General features: G+C 36.4%; 1 protein-coding gene across 4 annotated transcripts in view; it reads right to left on the bottom strand.

Annotated features, from left to right (window-relative positions):
* The window catches only part of LOC126864385 (beta-1,4-N-acetylgalactosaminyltransferase bre-4-like), a 38820-nt gene that overhangs the window by 20022 nt on the left and 6078 nt on the right, over positions 1–12720 (bottom strand). Inside the window, exons 1-2 of one of the 4 annotated variants that reach the window (XM_050615684.1) lie at positions 9961–10404; positions 9709–9846 (exon numbers count right to left, since the gene is read on the bottom strand). The exons of 1 other annotated variant lie outside the window; for it this stretch is intronic. The gene's annotated coding sequence lies outside the window, so the exon portion shown is untranslated. Of the gene's footprint in view, positions 1–6432; positions 6477–9708; positions 10405–12720 lie in introns of those variants that run through there. 2 more of the 4 variants (XM_050615681.1, XM_050615683.1) reach the window with 2 other exon arrangements.

Here is a 12720-nt window from a genome sequence, read left to right as displayed (position 1 = left end):
TGTAGATTGTAAATCATCGAACGGCTGACTTCTATGTAAAAAATACTTGCTTAGACGACAAAAATGAATGGCCCAGTAAACTCTGTATGTGCGAACGGAAGTATAACGGAACACTGTTTCCATACTATGATCAACTAATAGCACGATAAAGTGTTCGGATGGATGCAACCTGGCTTGAATCTCGAGGGGTTCTCGAGTGTTTCTGCATCAGCAGTCACAAGACAAAGGTGGTAGATAGTATAATGTTCGAGTCTGCAGCTGTGAGGCTTTAATCGTAAGGCATAAAACTACAGATACTGCGACGACACGATGCTACGCGAAAACCTTCGATCTTTCTAATCCTACGTCCATTGTAATTTTCTAACGTTATCTCGTTAATGTTTTCAGAATCGTAATTTTTGAAACTTTAACAAGTTATATTTGGTCAGTGTCGCATCTGAGTATCGCTTTGAATATTTTGCACACGTGTGGTATTAAAGTTTCGTCCGAGACATTTCTACCGTGTATTAGTTCGCTCGATTCGCCAACAAAGCAGTTACATACACAGACATATGAAACGCGTTCCAAATGCGGTCGAGATCTCTTTAAATTCATGAGAAGAGAAGAATGTAGTTCAAGAACATTCCGAAAAGAGCTTTGAGAAGGAGCGAGTTACGGCAGAACTTGCATGAAATCGTTTTTCTCTCTGCGATTCTTTGAGAAATTTTCATCCTACCACGTAAGTCAATATAATATATGCGATGTTAAACTTTGGAAATTGAATGGGATTTTTTCGCCAACATTACTTCGCCTATGGGATTTTAATCAGAAGATATGCCGCGATACGATTTCAGAATTCTAGGAAATCGAGCCAGAGAGAAATAAACGCGATGGACAAGGAGATTAAACAAGACAAGGTTGAAAACGATCGTACGAAAAGAAATCTCGGCAACAAGTTCGCAGAGGAACGGCGCTATAACTCATTTTCATAGAGATTAATAAAAGAGAGCAAATACGTATCTCGGAGGGAAACGCGAGAGCGAAACGTGATGAGGCTTCCATAATTCGTAAATGAAAGTTGTTAGCGCGAAAGGAAAACGTACGGTCGCTTGTAAAAGAGAGGGTGGTGAGTAAGAAATTATGCGAAGCAAGAATTATAAAAATATTAAGATAAAAGCTGCAAAAAGCGGAAACTGAGGCGAGGATCAGAATAAAAGTGTAAAAGCGGAAGGAGAGGTCCGTTATACGGAGAAAAGTACAAACGAGTAAATGCTGAGGGGCTTGCTGCTACTCATTTTGTAAACTTTCCTCGAAGGGCAAAAGCCCCAAAGAGGACATAGAACGAAGGGCGGGAATGAAGGGTGGAAAGGAGTAGGAGGAGGTTCTTGAACCTCGAATTAAAATGCACGACGTTCTCTTCCCTGCTGGATTCAGTTTTCCCTTGCAACCGTTGCCAACCACAACTCTTTCTTGCCTTTTCCTGCGAACTTCGACACGCGAATCTCGGATCGTTCGAGCTCCAAAAACGGCAGGCTTGAAAAGAGAACTTTGCTGAAAAGACCATGTCCCGTGTTTCATTTTCGTGTAATCCCGATTTCCTGTGACTCGTAATTTGCCTTTAGATGCCAGTGCTAAATGCCACTGCTAATTCGTAGCTTTTTCATCATTTGGCAATGTATTTGCATATAGAGTAGTTGCACGACTGAAAAACTGAATTCCTATGGGCAATAGATCACTAGCTCTCGTTAAATTGTATACCTTTAATCTCGTTTAATTGTATAAATAGTATACCTTAAACTCGTTTCTTTTTGTCCTTTTTATTTTACAGTGAAATTTCGTGACTTTGGTGATATAGACATTCGCTATCTTCCGATATAGAAATCGAATTGGCGTAATCTGGTTTGGAGAAATCTAGAATACGTTCGTAAACCTTATGATCTCACCAAAAGATACTATTAATAAATCTTCCACTATTAGGTAACCTGCAGGGAAACTGCTTCTGCGTATTTTGCGCTTAGCGTTCAAATATAGAAGCAAATGAGGAAACTACAAGTACTTCCGATACAAAACGGCAGTAAAAATTTACGATATCTGAAAAACGATTTGCACCTTTTGAGTAATGTACACATCTGTCTACATTGTTTATAAATAATTTTATATGTAATATATATATATAATATTTATATATTTAATTATTAATTTGTAACTTATCAATTTATGATTAATTGTTAATTTAATTAATAATTCATATATATATCATATTATATTATTATTACAAGATAATCGTGTTTAATTTCTTGTGTAGTTTATTATGACAATCTCTTTGTACTTTAAAACAGTTTGCATCAGCAATAGAAACAGCTGCAGTACCTTCATCCTGAACTCTTTTAAAAACGTAACAAGAAAGAGATTAACTTTTTAAAATAATGTGCTAAGAAAGATCTGTACTTTCCCAAAAATATTATAAGATAAGAAAGTGTGATAAAAGCGATGAATTTAAGAATTAAAATACTTTTTACAAACAGAACCCTAAGGATAAATATGGGACGGATTTGAAACTTTTATTTCGAATAATAATTACAAGCTAAATTAAATTGAATTTGATACACATATATTTACCACAAGGCTCTTCTCTTAGAAACCTCAATTATCTTTGTTTGAGAAATTCTAGCAATTTCAATATTATTCTCTACCGTCGAAATGGCAGAGTGCGTAATGAAGTACCCAAGATAGAACTCGCACAGAGATATAATAAGACCCTTTGCCAAAGTTAACTCGAAGTTAGGTCAGATGGTTCAGAATGGCACTAGCGGTAGTTGGCACTGTTACTCGCGGCTGCGATTTCCACAATTAAGAGCAAACACCGATCAAAAGATTATGAAACAGAGATATTTTATTTTCAAACGTGTGCACATTTAAGATATATTATTATGAATCTGAGTAGTAAGTTAGACGAGAAACAACGTGAATATTTATTTTCTCTCATAAGTATATATCAAGTATCTATAAGTCTTATCAAATGGGCGTGAATATGTCGAAATACTTCAGTTACCGGCTACGCCCAGTTATTCGATACTTTACGTTACATTACGATCAGAATTTTAAAAACCTTCTACTTCCTTAAATGCGACGCGATAAATTGTTAATAACAATAATAACAATAAAAACAACAACAACAATAATAATGATAATAATAATAATAAATTATCGACAAATTTGCAGTTGAAATAAATTAATCAAACGGACTGATTCTTGAAGATATATCAAAGAACAGTGGTTGATGGTTGATAGCAGCTTTAAAATTTAACGAAAACAGAATGAGAAAATCAATGCTGCAAGACTGGCTCCAACACAAGTATCCTTAACATCGTCATATAAATATGAGCTCATTAAAGATGGTACTCGACAAAGTACGAACCAAGGTAAATATCCAATAACTTCGTGAAAGAAGATAAAAGAAAACATATCTTCATATTATATCTTCTACGCCTCCTACTGCAAAAAAATTAATCGCCTCAAATTATGTCCCCCACGAAACCATCTACGTTTATTTGAAAAATTTTTCGTTAAAATCATTATTTATGCAATAATCGTAGTTAAGTATACATCCTGTTTACATATACAGGTATACTATATTCGACGTGTTATCTGTGAGTTAAGCGGAAATATACTTTTATCAAATGTACTTATCAAAGTAAATAAGCGGTAACACCGAAACCGCAATAACGATAATATAAACCTACTGTTACACTTATGAACGTTCAGTAACTGTTTTTAGTATTGAATTTATAGTACGCTGATCTCATAAAAAGATATTTACTTAAGTGTTACTTCCAATTATTAATTCATTATTAATTGATGAACAGTAGTAGTATATATTTAGTACCTGTACTTAATACGCACGTTTTACGCAGACAAGAAAAGAGAAAGATTAAAATTATCGGAATATAAAAGAGTAGACGTCAACGAATGAAAGACTGAAGAGGAAAGAAAGAAGAGAAGAACCGATTTAGAGTGCTTAATAATATGTCTTCGGAGTTGGCTGGCGAATGACTCGAAAGGGTCAGCTTGCAATTAGCTCGAGGAGGTCGCGAACTTTGCCGAGGAAATAAAGTTCCCTCGTGAATTGGATTAACTTGCGTATACAAACGTGACACGAAGGTTGGTTGGACGTGCAATTTGTTTCTCAGAGCCGTGCGTAGTTACCACAAAATATGCTCAAGGGCTTTTGTAGCATCATCATGACATAGACGCGTACTTATTCGCGATACACGAACGTCGAGTATGTAAGACATCTCGAGTGGAGTACTTTTAGCAACCGGGAGCCTATTCTTGCGTTAAGTTTCTGCACGAACGTTGCGAATGAAAACAAACTACACGTGCACCGTTCGGGAAATTTGCTTCTTTAGCTTTACAAGCAAGGACATGGCCAACTTCTGTCGAACCGTTGGGCACGATGCCAAATATCAGTACATGTAAATGCGTTTACTGTTTCTTGTCGCGACATTCAGTTTGTCAAACGGAACTATAAGTACCCAATCTATTACTCGTGTGTTCCCATAATACTTCCTATGCTTCTAGGCAGAGATAACGGTTAAATATGTTCCTTCTAAGAAACCAATTTATCCCGCGATTTATCATAATGTTCAACATTACTAACATTCCGAGGATACAGTTACTTTCCTACAAATGAGCTGAGCATCAATCAAATTCTAATTAACTTCACCGCGCTACTCGCTGACTTTGAAAGACAACGAGACAAAACGTTGTGCCTCTCGTACTGGCTTCATCGATAGGGGCACTATAAAAACCGGATGACACGATCGAGATCGCGTGACTGCCTAACTCGCCACGTAAATTATTTATGAATTACAACCTAGTGTGTGTTGTCTACAGCGATAAACACGTGCACAAGTTAGCTGTATAAACGAGAACTAGTGCGATTTATATCTATTTATTAGCTAACCATCCAGGAACTACTTTTTTCTAAACTAACATTCTTCTTTTATTCGACTACGACAGAGAAATGGTATTGTGTTTGGTCTTCATGTACGTATGTGTGTAGGTTTGTTTGTGCTCTTGTAACTTAAAAACGGCTTGACCGATTCTAACTTTGCAGGCTATGTAGCACATTGAGACAAATAAAATTGCGAGAGATACAACAGCTGCAAGAAACGTTCATGTGCTTAAACCGCTAAATTCTAAAAGAAAATGTGACATTTTTTTTATTATAGATCATTTACCTATGGGTTCTCGCTGGTGTCAAACAGGATTAATCTAAAAAGAATTAAATAAAATTAACATTTAAAAAAATACCCGATTATGCAAAATTAAAAGAATAAAAAATACAAGATATACGAGTTTCACTCAGAAATATGAGATACATATTCAGATAGGTATTTTCAAGTAACTGATACGGTTACCGAATTTGCAGATAAGCAACGTTTAAAAATAAAGTAGTCGGACGCTCGCAGTATTTATAGAGTTTAATTGTTACTCTGATAATTTTAAACGTTACTTACCAGTAAATTCAGTAACTACCGTTCGTGCGAAAAGTATTCGTGCAATACTTAAATTTAACAAAATTATCGTAGAACCTCGTCTAGTAACAAAATTTTAACAAATAAATGCTTTATTTTCACGACAGGAGAAGGTGTCGCATATTCTCACTTTTTTTTTTAAATTATTCTACAAACTTGTAAGAATATATACATATTTTTCATTTGTTAAAATATTGTTAATGAACGATGTTCTACAATATTTTTGTTGAAATTAATTACTGTACGAATACCTTTCACGCTGAACGTATATCAGTTACTAAAAATATCTGAATGTGTACCTCAGAACAGATTTTAGAATGAAACACATACATTTTGTATTTTTTATATTTTTAGTTTCACGTAGTCAGGTATCACTATTTTGTAAATATTTTTTATCTCTCTATAATATTTTTCTCGATATATGGAGATATAGGAATAACCGTAAGGGAAGAGAAACGTAATGAAAATGAATATTAATTTTATTATACGTAATAAGGCGGTCTCTTTTTTCGTGTTCCTGATGCGTAACACGATTACGCCACTACGGTCACACAAGAAAATTCGAATTACATCAGGATACCACATTACCATAAATTGCACGTATCCTACGAGTACAGTCACGATAATCATACGCGCTTTAATAATGAGGACGAAAACATGTCACCGATCCTATAAAATATTCCGTCCAATTTATGGAACATACAAATATTATTTGCACCGTACGCAGACTTTAGCAACAAATCAAGATAATATCACTGCAAACACGGTGCGCAGGGTATCAAAGAGTTAACTTAAAAGCTAACAAAAAATTAATTTGTTTCCTATTATTATGTCGAATGTAATCAATAAAATGAATTAGATCATTGTGAAAGCGTATGATAAATTATGATGAACTGAATCTTTCTTCACTTACAATTTCGATTCAATTACGCCGTCAACTGTATATTTCTCCTTCAACTGAAACAAACAACTCGAATCGTTCTTATTTATTCTGTTCTTTTCCTCTACTTATTTAGCAATTCTTACTCGCTCATAGATAAATAATAAGTGATCAGATAATGAATACCGCCATTATGAACTTACAGGCGGAAAAGAAAATGAAAAATTCAAAGTTCACCGACGAACTTTGAATATGAGTAGCTTCCACGTTATACTGATGATGAAGCAATTATAATGGAAAATTTTCAGCTATGGTAGGTAAAAAGAGGAAGTAAGATAAACTGAAGTTATGGAAAATGGGTCTAAATATATACCAGTAATCATACATTAATTTTAAGTTGATGCAGAAAGTGGAAACTTTTTTTTTTTATTACTAACGAAGAATATTATTTCTTCTTTTAAGTCACATGTTTTGAATTCTGTACGTAAATTATTGAAATTACAAATTTATAGCAGATACAGATAAAATTCTAACAAAATTAAATTGAAAAAGCTCGAACAATTTTCGTTCTTTTTTATTCTTTCTAGCGACTAGGTATCCTTCCTATTTACCAAATATTTTCGTCCAAGCGAACAGAATCCACTTTATAAAACGTAAAGGGTGCATCCTACGTATGGCGATAAAAGCGATTTTACGGTAGCTTGAATTTGGAGCAAGTCCAAGTCGAAAATCGATCGACCTTTAAACTAACCAAGCACATATACGCTTACCACAACGTTATTAGACAATGAAATGAACAAAGTATCACTTCACCGTCGGGAATCGTCTCGATACAGATCTATCCTTGACAGGAAAAAAGTTTATTTAGAGCGAAATTGTTTCGCTTTACGCATTAAAACGAGACGATTTTTTGAGATATAGTAAATATTCTTAAAATATTGCACTCGACAGAAATAACAAGATAAAGGGGAAAAGGCTGATAAAAATGATAAAGTTGGTTTTAAAAAATATGAGAATTTATAGACAATAATGTACGTATCAATATGGTAAATCGCACAATGACTAATACATGAAACTAAACTAAATGAGTTTCATCGTTAAAGCGTGATTTACTGTTTATACCAAAAAGAAAAAACACGACACATGGGAGGAAAGATGAGAAAAAGATAGTTGAGAATACGCAAATGGAAACTCGCTCTCGGATGAATTTCAATCCTCGAATAAAAACGACCAGCTCAAAGCATTTAAACGAGCATAAATGTAACAGGGCTAACCAAGCAAATGAAAACGCGTTTCGTTACTACGCACTTAGATCGTTTTAGGCACAAAACCTGTATGTCGTGAAAATGGTGAAACAAGAATAACATCGAGATTAATTAACCCAGAATAAAAACAGCCTGGTGAATTTTAATGACTCTTAATACGTCGTCGGCTGAATGTTTTTGCATGTTTTTTTATCTAAGGAACTCGAATTATGGTATTTATTCAAGCACATTTTAGGTTCTTATACGACAACAGATCAGAAGTTCCAACAATTTTTGTGTTTGGAATACATCGAATTGTAAATGCACAGAGAGATCGCAGAATAACAGCGTTGGTTGATCGTGTGTTATAATGTCGGTGTTTTGAAATAATACAGCAAAGTATATGTGAGGTAACTTCGCAAAGTATAAATAGTTAATAGAATTTTATGTTCGTTAACAGACGTTTATCGCTTCATTTAAAAAATAAATATCAGAGATTCCTGGAATTTTTATCCAATTGACTTAAATTATGTGGTTTTGCGTTTCCATTCGCTAACTAATCTTATGTGCACATGTGTATAGGTATGAAAAGATAATAATAACGACAGACCGATAATTATGTTCATTACAAAATGGTTTATATCTTCGGGAACACTTGAACAGCAAATGTATGAATAAATGAATGAAACCGAATTTTATTTATTCAGCTGAATTAACGCATTTATGTAATATTCATCGCTGAAAGGACAAAATTTAGCTACTCTTTCTGACTGAGATTCGATCACGAAGAAAACTCGACCACGTGTAGTTAACTTATTTATTCACCACTAATAAATCGACACAATACGCAAATTACTCATTACATAATACCTAATATATAATTACATAATACCTGTATAATACCTAAGAATAAATTCCATCTTTCAATCAAATATATCATCAAGAATTAGGGGAAATAAAATTTAAACAAATTTTACATAATATACGTAATATATCCATAGAAGCTTTTTATGATAGATATTCCAATACTTTTGTAAATAACTACATATGTATATACTTTCTTCGATATCGTGCTGTGACAAGTCACTGTCACGAATATCAGTCGCCTCTGGCAAATTAAGAGTAATTTTTCATTGAAAATTACCGATGAAAAACAAATCGTTGTGTCAACATAAGTTCCACCCAGAAAAACGCTACATTATCATTTATTGTTTAAGTATCGGTATCGAACGCATACATTCACCGATGTCACGATACCGTGACATTTCTGGGGGCGTTGCAATTTATGACAGTTAGACCTACTGTCACTTGAGCTAATGCGACAGCAGGTCAATGGCAGTCATATAATCACTCAAGTCGTTCTAATAATCAGCTCTCTCACTCTTTGCTCCTTCATCGGCAATTCGTTATTTACTAATTAATTTCATATTACGCGCGAATTTATTCTGCAAATAATATAAAGTTCTATCAAACTTTTTCACGATCCATAAACGTTGTAGCGGTCGCACCCGACGTCGAATGACTATATTTCAGTGATAATCTCATCGATCTTCTAATCTTAAAACTAATTTATATATTAAATTCTGGAAATACAAATTTCCCAACTAGTCGAGCGTAATCGTATTGTATAATGATTGCGTAATGCATATTTTGCTTTGAAGAAAGAAGAAGACGTAAAAACATTTTACTTTCTAACGAAATGCAATATCGAAATAGTAGAACATTTAATCTAGTTGAACACCATGTTATATATAATCACGAATACCATTACAACTACCGATGCGACAGAATTTTCAACTGCTAACTGGAATAACAGGTTAATTTAAGTGCCCAAATAAAACACTGTTTCCAAATAAAACAGATACGTTAAATGTTGGGATATAAATTACTGAGTATAAATACACTGGCATGATATCAAACCAGGAGTAAGACCACGATCGGAGCAGAAGCAGTGAATCGCCGATTGGGTTTAATCGTTTCACACAGATGCTCGAGAAAAGGAAAAGAGTTAATGCCAGTTCCCCTTGAATCGGCATTCTCGTATTCAGTGTTACATAACACTTACCTTTCCCACTTTCTCTCTACTCTTTGTGTCAACGACGACGCGCAGAGGCCGGTTACTCTTCCGTGCTCGCCCACGTGCTAGATACTCGCTTCCTTCCTTTCTCGCTCTCTCTTTCCGTCTCTGTTCGTCGACTAAAACCTACGCGAAACCGACAACCTTGGCCTTTGACGCTTCAAACGTGACTCGTACGAGTCGAAAAACGATGCGTGCGATCACGAAAAATGTATTTTTTTCCAAAGCAAAACGCACTACCTGTTTGCATATTCTGGACGGCCACAGTGAAAACTATCGGTTCTATCGAGCGTTTCTCCGCATCGAGCCAGTAACTGACCTTCTCAACGCAACTGGTTTTCGCGTAAGTACACGTTTGGCCCTCCCCTTGTCAGCCTACAAGATCTCGTCACCATTCACTCGACATTCACCGCAACGTTCCGCGTTGCAGTCACGACTCTCGTTCACTCGATTGCTACTTTTTGTCCTTTTGCCAATTCTTCCTGCCTCTTTGCTCGGTTTCTTTTTCTTCTTTAGCGATCGTGTTGCTATCCGCGTCGTACATCGACAACGCCGAATTGCAAAACCAGCTCTTCGTGTTGCGTCGCGTCTCGTGAATGAGAAACCCAGAGAAGGATCGAAAGAAACACGGATACGACCCGCGCGGCGTCTCGGCAAAGACTGGCGAGGTGACCGGCCGCGAAACGACGCGACGCCGACGTCGACGTCGACCTAAAGCACGACCGAGTCAATGACAGCAGGCGTGATTGGCCGGAGGCGCGAGCTCTGCTCGCTACATTGGTCGTCGTCGACACTTGCGAGTCGACACGAGTCAATGCGCTTTTTAATTAAACCATTTGCATGCATTGATAAAATGCGCCGCAAAATATCGACCAAGGTTACAGTTAATTTCACGCGGCATTAGTGAATCTCGATCATTGTAACTTCGCGCGAACAAATATCGCTCCGTTTGTGATAACCTTTAGATTATGGTTACAGTGAGCGAGATTCGCGCCAATAGCATAGACATGATTATACAACCATAATAAACCTGGTACTGTATATCTACTACGCGTTAGTAAAAATTCATTTCATCGTTCACGCAAAGACGCGTCCATTGTAATGATAACATAAGAATCGATGTAAACGAGCGATGAAAAACTCGGCGTACTATGTATATAGCTACTTATTTCGAAAAAGTTCGTATCGTGCTTTGTATCACAAAAGCCTGCGGCTTTGCAAAAAAGGACTGAGGGATAGGATGAATAATGAATATCGTTGAACGAGTGGGCGCAGGACACCGACGTTTTTGATCGCAGAAACAAAATTAAAGTTCGTGCGGACGCATGATACCGAGACACGTGATATCTTCGGTCTGGTGAATTTCATTGCATTTCCTGTACAATATTTAAATGAGAAAAGCGAGTCACATAAAAGTGCAAACTTGTCCTAAAAATGGAGTTTAATCGAGATTACCCATAGGACATCCGTTCAAGTGAAACAAGCCATTGAGACGAAAAGTGGACTAAGTCACATTCTTTATGAACGACAGTTTATAGCATTAATTTATTCCAATATTATATTAAACAAAAACGGAGGAATTTATTGCTTCCAAATCAAATCTAAATAACGAAATCAATTGAAGAATTCATAGCAAACACAACTTGTATAATAATTTTGTAGTTAAATCAAATTCTGTCAAAGGTAGGCAACTGTTCACGTAACTTTGACCGGTAGTATAGTTTAAAGATATAGTAATCACCAGTTATATCGCTACCTGCAAACTTGTTGGCGCATAGCCAAACCATGTCAAGCATACGGGTTACCCGTTTCACGAGTACCCATAATTTTCATTCATATACGCAATATCAAATATATTTATATCTATAGCTCTATTTTTAGTCGATATTATAAAAATTCTCATCGTTAATCTTTCGTAGCGTTTCAAAGATAACAAAGACTCGTTCGTAAACGAACGAACTTACTGCGCATCGGATCGTGTAACACTATATTGCACAATTAACGTGGCGTAGCTTTCTCCACGATTTTGTTAAAAAACTTCTAAATCGTAAGATAAGTCTGTTCCGTAAATTGGAATCGTTGAAGCGCAGTGAAAATTATAGCCCCGAGTAATTTTTTAAGCACAGGCGAATCTCACTTTCTCTACACAATTACATTTCTAATCTAATTAAAACGGCCAAACCTTTATATTTGCTTTCAGGCGAAACGCAGATTTCACGCTAACCTTGGCACTGCGATCTTCTCACGGTAGTGTCAACGTGTAACGCGCTAGTTCGCGTCCGGTGCGCTTTGTCTTCCTCAGACATGTGCGCATACGTTGTATTATGCATGACTAGGGTGTTAAGTATGAAAAGGAAAGATGGAAGAGCTTCTTGCCGCGGGCGTGAGATGCATGAGAGGACGTCTCTCGCTCATCTTTCTGAAAGACAATGGAACCTGGCATCCGCCGCTTTGAATCAAGTTATTGGCACCAGTTACTTCCGTTTAACATTACGGAATTTTCGCCGCGTAACTTCTTTAATGGCCGTTAAATATATACGGCGGACATAATTGGTTAACGTACCGTGTCTTTGTTTCCTCGATAATTTCGGAACGAGCTTAAACGGTTTCATAGAATATTCCGTTACCGTGAAGCACCATGCAACCTACGGGATGTTTAACGAGCAAACTGCACTGCCCTAACACGATATCCCGCTGTTACCAGCCAAAATATATCGAGTCTCCGTAGTATTCCCTACGTGACTTGAATAATTTAGGCAGCCGGTTTGAGTAGATCCTTCGAAATTGCTGTTTCTCGTTATCGATGCGACAGATTCATTTCGGGGCGACTGGACCCGAGGCTAATCGACTACAATTAGTTCTCTCTCCCATAAAACATCTCGTTGATCCGTGTAACAGAGCCTTTAAATTCGGCCGACGACCTATGGTTGCTGTGTTCGTGGAAAGAGTACGGAAGGCAGCTACCGTTCGAGCTCTCCGTGCAAAAACTGATAAGGAAAA

This window comes from Bombus huntii, chromosome 4 (genome assembly GCF_024542735.1).
Source record: "Bombus huntii isolate Logan2020A chromosome 4, iyBomHunt1.1, whole genome shotgun sequence".
Lineage (NCBI taxonomy): Eukaryota > Metazoa > Arthropoda > Insecta > Hymenoptera > Apidae > Bombus > Bombus huntii.
The sequence above is the reverse complement of the archived record's forward strand: the minus strand, read 5'-3'. Positions and strand labels throughout refer to the sequence as shown.